Source organism: Calliphora vicina, chromosome 3 (assembly GCF_958450345.1).
Source record: "Calliphora vicina chromosome 3, idCalVici1.1, whole genome shotgun sequence".
NCBI classification, from domain to species: domain Eukaryota; kingdom Metazoa; phylum Arthropoda; class Insecta; order Diptera; family Calliphoridae; genus Calliphora; species Calliphora vicina.
Genome location: NC_088782.1, coordinates 63,306,055 through 63,314,391, shown reverse-complemented (window position 1 = coordinate 63,314,391; position 8,337 = coordinate 63,306,055). Strand labels below are relative to the sequence as shown.

Below are 8,337 nucleotides of genomic sequence, written 5' to 3'. Positions count from 1 at the left end.
GTATGATAAATATAAATGTGATTAGGTAATAAATAATATTAATCATACGTCTATGAGAAGCATTATAGCTTTATTTTTAAGATTTATTTTAAAATTTAAACCAATTTTACCAATGAGCGAAATGATTAACACAAATAGTTTTAGCGTGCTTAAGTAGCGGAGTATTCAACAAGCATAAAATGGCGTTCTTGTCATAATAAACAAATTTGGAAAATTATGCTTAGTCATATTCTCAAAATTTGACCTTTGGGTCAAAATAAGGATCATCAGAATTCATTTTAGAGGTATGGTGCCTTGGGCAAAGTTTCTTATTTTGATCCCTAGAATACGACATTCCTTGTCACTTGGGCGATTCTTTTGTGTCCCTACAAATCGGCCCTGAGAATTTTATTTTTTAATTTCAATAATTTATTTTCGTAAATGAAAACATTATATGGGATATTCCACGAGAATGACTACCACGACTGAAAACCCAGAAACCCTTGAAAACCCGCTAAAATTGCGGTTAAATCTAAGCTCCCAATTAGCATATATTATGAAATGAATTTGACTCTTATTGTTTATTTGCTATTATAAAATGGTTTATTGAATCCGAATGTATATTTTCTATTAATTTTTTTAGTTTTTGTATACATATATTTACAGAATATATATTGTTTTATTATAAGAGGAAAATCTATCACGTACGGTATGTCACGTACGATATTACATTATATTTATTAAAAAATCATACAAGGATTGTTTTTATTTAAATATGACGGATTGTAGAAGAAAAGTATTTCGTTTAGTGTAAGAAATTAAAAAAAAAAACATAACGCCTCTCACGATTCGAAAATTTTCGCATATTCTACATGTATCTCTGAATGGAACATAAAGACCAAGTTATTATTCAGATACTCTTATTTTTGCAAAATCTATTCCACTCTATAGGCGTACAAATGTCACGTACGATGATATGGAATTGCCCATATGGGAGCTATGGCCAATTATGGATCCATCGCCATATATGAAACTTATTTCTGTTTAATTTTATATGGGTACTAAAATGTTTAAGAGATTTATGATCGTTAAAATTATTTTCGGAAGCGGGACTTATATGGGAGATATTATGTTCCGATTATAATCGGAGCATAATAATTATTATTCCGTATAAATAAAACTTTTTTCAAGCGAAATTTGATTTGAATGGATTAACTTTTAATTTTTCGGACTGGGTGGACTTTTCTGTGGAAATGCCCATATTCAAATAAAAAAACTGAAAAAAACATTTCTTTGAAATTAAATGATGTTAATAACATTATTTCTAATCATTTCTTATAAAGCATTTCAAGGACTATTCACATGCCAGAGCTCTGGCACATTCTTATTGTTAATCGGCATAAGAAACCATGTGATCCTTACATTTTAGGTGTAAAATGTGTTCAGCAAACACATTTTTGTGTTTGTCTTTTTTTTTTGTCTCCTCTATCAAAATTTATTGGTCTGACCTTGTATAAATAAAGTTACCTCGTCATGTCAATCGTACCTTCTTCAAGGAAGGTTGCAGTTTTTGGTAATGTAATTACGAACGGGACACCAATTTTGGAGAAAGCTGATGATATACATAGATATTTACAATATCATACAAACTTTAGACACATTTCATACAAAATAGTTTATAAATTCAAGTGAGTAATTAATAAAAGCTTTTAAAAATATTTTTCAACTATATTTATAGTTAAAGTTAGTAGTCTAAGTTAGCATTAGTAACCAACGTAACTAATCACATTCGATTAGTTTTTAACCACATACTTTTTAATATAGTAAATGCAACACATGTAAAGGTAACACTCAATAAACGAAACTTTTATTATTCCTTTTCGATTATTAAATGGTTATTGTTTGGTTAAAGCTACAATATTAGAGGTTTCTTAAATTTAAATGAAACACTTAAATTAGAATTGGATGTCGGAATCTTGCAAAGAACAATCTCCGACATTTATTGTTATACCCACCAACAATCCATAAAAACAAAACTGGGAAATGAACAAAAGAGAGATTTTTTATCATTCTGGAAACCTCTATAAAATTACCATAAGGTGTTAGAGCGTGGGAAAAAAAATTGTTGGTTGGAAAACATAGATTTAATAGGAAACCTCTTGGACAATATGAAAATACCCATCGACATGTGTACATTGAATGTTCGCCAAATATTTGTTAACATAAGATAACTTAACCGTCTAACCTGCAATAGTGCCTAAAGGCATGCATTTACAAAACACCAATTATCTCAAAAAGTAATTATAATTTTTGTTTTTCAATTTAACTGTGACTTCAGTTACAGATGTGTTAACATTTCTCTCGAAGGTCAAATTTATCGGCGTTTTTTTCTTTTTTGTTATATAAAAAAATGATAAGAATGCTCAGTGGGGCAGAATCAAAATTTTTTGTAAATAAATCTGGCATTTCTAAACGGCTCATCCGATACGGATAAAATTTGACATGGGCGTAGCCAAGGAGTATTCCAGTTTAAGTTATTATAATGAGCTATACAAATGATCCAGGGGCGGCGCTATGGGGGCTCAATGTAGAGTACCTTCGACATGTAAAATTTGTTAACTCGTGCAATTTTTTTGTTTCTCATCCGATTTCAAAATTTTTTTTTTATATTTTTGGAAAGCGCTGTTAAAACAACATAGTAGCTCTTGAAAAAAAATGCTTGCTTGGTCTTACAAAAAAAATTTCTAGTTAATATCTCAACTAGATTCAAAATATGCCACTTTAAAACTCCGTCCATCAAAAATATTTCACTTTTTCATACTAAAAAATTTGTATAAATTTTCTTAATATTTTTTTGAACACAAGTCATTGGTTTTGACTCAGTCACATTAACCCTCTAACCGGCCACTATTTCGAGGTAAATTAATATACCTGGTTATTGTTTGAAAAAAAAATAAATTCGTTGGATTAAAAACAAACAGAAGACAAGTGCACGTTCTTATTTATCACAATAAGTAAATTGTTTGTCTCTTTACACATATTTACCGTTATAACAGGAAAACTAACTAAATAACAAAATATAGAAAAACTTGACAAAAGGGCAAAAAAAATCACGCAATTCCTAAAAATTGGAGCAAAAATCCCAAAAATGGTATTTTTTACAATTTTGCCCATGGGGTAAACATTTTTGTTGATTTATTATAAAATGGGTAGAACTTTATCTTACTTTCAAGAAATCACAACAGAAGTTATTTATGAAGTAAAGATTAGAAAATCTTATAATTTATAAATTAGCAATTTGCATTCCGTATTTTAATATATAAATACAATTTTTTTTTTACAAAAACAATAATTTCTTATATAGGTATTGGCAAATCGAGACCAAGACTAAAATCGCCATTGTTTTGATTAACTCCTGTAATGTTATCACCACTTACGATATTCTGAAATTATAAATAAATATTCAAATTAAATATTTTTAAAATAGCGAACTAACAAACGATTTGTTTAAGTAAAAAACTTCACAATTTGTTATATAATTAAATATGTAGAGATAAATTCAATTAATACACTTACATGACCAGGTTCACCCAAAACACCAACAATTATGCAGACAACTGCGAAAATAATTTGAAATAGTTTCATTATTATTGTTAATAATACAGTTTTAAATGTGCCTGCTTAAGATTAATTACAATACTGTTAAAGTTTTTCTAAATAATTATTGCTTATATACTAAACTAAATATTAATTAATACAGTAGGGCCTTTATAACATACGTTTATATTAGAAAATAATTTTTAATGGAAAGCTTAGTTATTAGAAACTATTTGTTAATCATAGATCTTTCTTTCTTCTTTTGTAACAAAACAAAAACCTCCAATGAATACGTTTGATATGCTCATTAATGTATCCCTTTCAAAATATTTCTCTCTGGATTAATAGGAGTCAAGAGTGTTTTTCCAATCTCTAAAACGAGATCGACAAAACTAGGCTACTCTTTCACTGAGTAGTCTAAGATAATGTACTCGTTAAATCTGTGTTTTTTACCAACAGTACTTTCAGTTTGCGGCACAACCTTCACTTTATTCAAGTTTCCAGAAAGAAGAAATATCCCAGTTTTGTTATTCGTATTTTCTTTTCTCAGTTATGTTTTCATTGCCTAATTTATTCAATATACGTATCAGCAGCATTTCCATTGGTCGTATTGTGAAGACCTTCTCAATTGCACTATTCAGTCAGTATAATAAGTCGTAATATTGCAGTGTATGATCAAAAGGTCATCTTCGGATCTATACCCTAGTTAGAGAAAATAACTCTTACTTCCTATGTTAGATATGACTTCTCAATGTTAGAGTCCAGTTTAAAGAGTTTTATATATGTATATTCAAAGTATTGGCCTTTTCTCAACTTTCCGGCAACATATGGATTTCGAGCCTAAAGAACTGCTCATCTTTTGAGGCCAACAACGAATCAAGCCAATTTCGAATACTCTGTTCTGAAGTATGAAGGAGCATTCTGCATCGATCGAAAAAAATAATAGTCGGACGGGGCAAGGTCGGGACTATAAGGCGGATGAGGTATAACAACGCAACCACTTCTTTCTAAATAGTTTTTAAAAGGTATTGCTACATGTGGTATATTGTTGTCATGATGGAATATTACGTTCCTCTGAGCTAAGCTGCGTACAAAGAAAAATGTTAATAGATTTTTTTGGCAATAATACATGATCTTGGCCTACCATTCCAGGTCCAGGTCCTCTTCGGCTAAGAGTGCCCGAAGGTTATCTGCAGCACATTTCGAGTGCTGCAGATTTATATGCACTACTTTTAGCGCCATTGTCATTATTGGGATGGGGGTTCGGAGAGGTTCATCTCTGTGAGCAGAGAGTTTGCCGCTTCAACCTTATCCGCTTCACAGCTCCTCGTACCTGTGGGCCGAAACACTTTCACCTTAGCGTCCCTCACCGCGAAGAACAGCTTAAAGCCCGCCTTCTAGAGCTCGTCTGAACCAGATTACGTGATGGCGAGAATTAGGCAAGTGTGGCTATCGCCTTGCTCAATGCGGATGATTGACCAGTCATCCATGTGGATGTTGGGGTTCTACAGCTTCATGCACTCCAACATCTTATGCGCATCGGTTGTCATCTTTGGTAACCAGATACGTGCACGCAGTCTCATAGGAATTTCTTGAGCAGGGATCAGTTTAAGGCATAAACCTTCCCATGCACCACTGATATTTGCGATGCATTCGCTATGAAAGTCCTTTGAGAACTCGTCCAGGCATTTGATCACCCTGTAGCCCCGGCGAATTTCACCAGAGTCAAAACGAGGTGCCGTACCAGTCCTATTAGCGAACAAGTGTTCCATGTTGAGTTCAGCTAATTTGGATTCGATAGCACCCTATTCTGTTACCACAGGATTGATGGTACCGTCTTTCTCTGTCGCCAGAGCCATTAAAAGATGATCTCTCAAGATGGTCACCCACGTCAAATTAAAGAAGTTAAGCTAAACTTCCCGAATAAAATTCGACTTTTTCGAAAGAAAAAAAACTTTGTTCTTTACACTATAAATTTCTTTAACTAAGTGAGAGTAAAAGACAGATATGTGCCCTTCAAAATGACATATTGGCAATTCCATATCATCGTACGTGACATTTGTACGCCTACAGAGTGGAATAGATTTTGCAAAAATAAGAGTATCTGAAAAATAATTTGGTCTTTATGTTCCATTCAGAGGGTGCTATATTTTAAAATAATAAAAAGCTCTTTCGAAATATTGTTGTCCAAAATATTGAGCGAAATAAGGGTACATCGTACGTGACATAAAATGGAAGTCGTTTTGAGGTACATGTAGAAATATGCGAAAATATTCGAATCTTGAGAGGCGTTTTGTTTTCTTTTAATTTCTTACATTAAACGAAATATTTTTCCTTTATACGAAATTGACTTGATTTGTTGTTGGCCTCAAACGATGAGCAGTTGGGTGTGTTCGTAAATTCAGTATGATTGCATCACTGCAGCAAATTAAAATTTTAGCGTTCGAAAAAGCATATTTGCGATTATTTCTTTACGTCAAACGTTTTTTAATACAAATTGTTGGCAGTGCTGCTGCAAATTTGTGCAACCAATGCATCATTAAGTTATATGTTGCAAAAGTTTGCAGGTCGTGGCATCAGTGATGCACAAATTTACTGCATTTACGAACACACCCTTTCTTTAGGCTCCAAATCCATATGTTGCCGGAAAGTTGAGAAAAGGCCAATACTTTGAATATACATACATAAAACTCTTTAAACTGGACTCTAACATGGAGAAGACAGGAAGTAAGAGTTTTTTTCTCTAACTAGGGTATAGATCCGAAGATAACCTTTTGATCATACACTACAATATTACGACCAAGGCGAATTCATATAAGGTGACCGCATCCCTACAACAAGTACAACAATACAAAAACAACATACATTTTGTTTTTGCTTTCTTGCCCAATCTGTCAAAAAAACAGCTGTGTATAAAGCAAGGCGAATTTAATAATAAACTGGAATTTAACAACAAACCAGTGAAAGATTTATATTTATTTTTATTTATTGTTTTATTTCTTGTGGAGAATGGTAATATTATCGATGAAGAGTTCAAACGCGTGGTGAACAAAAGAAATTTAATATTAAACAGCGGAAACAAATTGGAAACATTAAAAACGGGAGTGTGGCGAGAGATTTACTCGGCAAATTTCACTCCACTTCTTCCGACTTAGTTCATCTTTAGGTAGTCGGAACAAAGTTCCACTTCCCTTTGGATATTTAAATTTACAATAAGTGCACACACGCATATTTTAAAATTGATTTTATTATTATTAATATCACTTTTTAAACTTTATGCTTTTTCTCACTTTTTAAATTTTTTGGCGCGCACTAGAAAGTAAACAACAAGCCAACAATTTTGACAGTTTGGGCAAAACAGCTGATGATCTGCTGGGCTAATGAGGTCACCTTATATGAATTCGCCTTGATTACGACCTATTATACTGACTTCAATACCAACGATCCACGCCGAATAATGCAATTGACAGTCTTCACAATACGACCTATGGAAATGCTGTTGATATATTCAATAAATTAGGCAATGCAAAAGAAAATACGAATAACAAAACTGGGACGTTTCTACTTTCTGAAAACTTGAATAAAGTGAAGGTTGTGCCCCAAACTGAACGCTTTAGAGCGTGACAAGAAAGTACTGTTGGTAAAAAACACAGATAACGGGTATGTTATCCTAGACTACTCAGTGAAAGATTAGCCTAGTTTTGTCGATCTCGTTTTAGAGATTGAAGAAACACTCTTGTTTCCTATTAATCCAGAGAGAAATATTTTGAAAGGGATACATTAATGAGCATATCAAACGTATTCATTGGAGGTTTTTGTTTTGTTACAAAAGAAGAAAGATCTATGATTAACAAATGGTTTCTAATGACTAAGCTTATCCATTAAAAATGACTTTCTTATATAAATATATGTTATAAAGGCTCTACTGTATTAATTAATATTTAGTTTAGTATATAAGCAATAGTTATTTAGAAAAACTATAACAGTATTGTAATTAATCTTAAGCAGACATATTTAAAACTGTATTATTAACAATAATAATGAAACTATTTCAAATTATTTTCGCAGTTGGCTGCTTAATTGTTGGAGTTTTTGGTGAACCTGGTCATGTAAGTGTATTAATTGAATTTAGCTCTACATATTTAATTATATGACAAATTGTGAAGTTTTTTACTTAAACAAATCGTTTGTTAGTTCGCTATTTTAAAAATATTTAATTTGAATATTTATTTATAATTTCAGAATGTCGTAAGTGGTGATAACATTACAGGAGTTAATCAAAACAATGGCGATTTTGGTCTTGGTCTCGATTTTCCAATACCTATATAAGAAATTATTGTTTTTGTAAAAAAAAATGTATTTTTATATTAAAATATGGAATGCAAATTGATAAATTATAAATTATAAGTAAAGATTGGAAAATCTTTACTTCATAAATAACTTTTGCAGTGATTTGTTTAAAGTAAGATAAAGTTCTTCCACCCATATATAATAAATCAACAAAAATAAGTTAAATAAAATCAGTTACAATATATTTAAAAAAATGTAACCAATAACTAGTAAATACTAAAGTATATTCAAATGAAATTTCACATGATCCGTGCTGAGGTGTTTTTGAGTTAATTTGTATTTACATGGGTTCGTAGTTGGAATGGGGGCTAAAGGACTACCTCACCTCAAGAATTCAAAAGACTTACAAACCTTGAATTATTTTGACATTTTTAACGTGTTGTGGTACATTGCATAGTAGGGGAAATGACA

General features: G+C 31.6%; 1 long non-coding RNA gene across 1 annotated transcript; it reads right to left on the bottom strand.

The window, feature by feature from the left end:
• Positions 1–3,227: 3,227 nt before the first annotated feature.
• On the bottom strand, positions 3,228–3,682 carry LOC135954511 (uncharacterized). The gene is made up of 2 exons (XR_010576263.1): positions 3,556–3,682; positions 3,228–3,422 (listed from the first exon to the last, which is right to left on the bottom strand). It is a non-coding gene; the product is annotated as an uncharacterized LOC135954511 (long non-coding RNA).
• Positions 3,683–8,337: the final 4,655 nt, after the last annotated feature.